Source organism: Portunus trituberculatus, chromosome 42 (assembly GCF_017591435.1).
Source record: "Portunus trituberculatus isolate SZX2019 chromosome 42, ASM1759143v1, whole genome shotgun sequence".
Classification (NCBI taxonomy): Eukaryota; Metazoa; Arthropoda; class Malacostraca; order Decapoda; family Portunidae; genus Portunus; species Portunus trituberculatus.
Window position 1 is genome coordinate 11,464,964 of NC_059296.1, and position 1,671 is coordinate 11,466,634.

General features: G+C 42.2%; 1 non-coding gene across 1 annotated transcript; it reads left to right on the forward strand.

Annotated features, from left to right (window-relative positions):
• The first annotated feature begins 497 nt into the window (after positions 1 to 497).
• Trnaq-cug lies at positions 498 to 569 on the forward strand. Its single transcript has one exon. It is a non-coding gene; the product is annotated as a tRNA-Gln (tRNA).
• Positions 570 to 1,671: the final 1,102 nt, after the last annotated feature.

A 1,671-nucleotide genomic window follows, 5' to 3' on the forward strand; every position in this document is an offset into this window, starting at 1 on the left:
CGCTAAATGCCTGTGATTATCTCTTCACCTTTCACGCAAAACACAGAGGTATTCCTTTCAGCCTCAGCGGTGGGCGGTATATTTGAATGTCGGCGTTAAGTTGATGTAAACATGCTGCAGACGGCTCACCATGTGCACCCACAGAAACGTCTCGGCACTTCAGAGAATAAGTGATCAAACCGCTTCGTTCTCTTTTCCTGTCCGTAACAAGTTTCTGGTGAGAAAATCTTACTTGTTCTTCGTATATGTATATAAAAATGTAAGGGAAAGCCGGGGAAGAGAAATTGCATCAAGATAATAGAATGAAGTGGTATGATAATGGGTCGTTGCATGGCCTGTTTGTGGGAAGACGAGTGTGTGCAAGTGGAGAATAGTTACATAATGTTACATAGGAAAACCGACCACAACAGACATTGCGGTCCTCATGAGGTAAATACGAGATGGAATGCAAGGAAGTAGAAAATCAGTGATACATTATTGCAACTTGTGCAGTGTGCGGTCCCATGGTGTAATGGTTAGCACTTTGGACTCTGAATCCAACAATCCGAGTTCGAGTCTCGGTGGGACCTGTTCCATGTGCACTGTATCTTTTGAAAGGATGAATGAACATTGCAAGTTCAGATCAATGTGTTGTGAAGGTAATGAATATCGTTTTGGCATCTGATTTCCGTTTCATGCAGAAGTTACCGTTATAAAGACCTGACACACGAACAATCACATCACCTGTCGAAGCAAGATCAAGATGAAAAACAAAAACTAAAGCAACACAAATATTTGGCGTAAAAAAGAACAAGAAAATGACAAAAGTGCAGTTAATACGCATTTCAGTCACGTTTACGAGCGACGAGACTCGGTGGTAACAAGTAACATGAGTCAACGAAACCGAGAATTGAGAAAAGAGGTGGAGGAGAAGAGGAAAGATGAAGAAGAGAAGGAAGTGAAAGGAATGCGATGAAGAACAGCACTGGTGTAGGACAGAGAAAGGTGAGGAATGAGGTGTGAGGCAGTGTCTGGGAGCCGTGTGTGGCAGTGGCTGCGAGGAAGCGTATTCCATTGGCGTGGCGGAGCAGGCAGTGCCCAGAAAGTAGATATAGCAATGCTTATAAGGCCCGGAACGCAGACTGAATGGCGATAAAGGTGGATATATACATAAGTACACATGGTTTCCCCCTGGCAATATACCTGATCAACAGAAGGATTCCTACGAACACAGAAGCGATGCTGAGAAGATGGGTGTTGTTTACGTAAAAGTTCTGGGTACATGTACAGAATGTCAATGAAGGCAACACATAGGTACATACACAAAGACGTTAACTTTTACCCAAGTCATGTACCTCCAAACACTAAATAGCCATACATAGAGGTTCATCCCGGTGAGGAAAAGCACCCTAACTGCCGTACCCCATTCATTGCGAGACATATTTCTACCAGAGTTATAATTTCTGAAACTCATCTCGTGTAACCGTTTCTCTATTAATTCTTCAGTCTAGAGAAACCAAAAATCAACCTTCTTTTTCTCTCAACATCTCTTTTTCTTTGACAATGCTAAGCCACTATTGTTAACAGATTTTAGTGTTAGCAAAGGGGTGACCACAGCAATAATAACGTTAAGAGACTGGCTATACATAAGAAACAATAAACATATATGACACTATACCACAGAAGAACCAC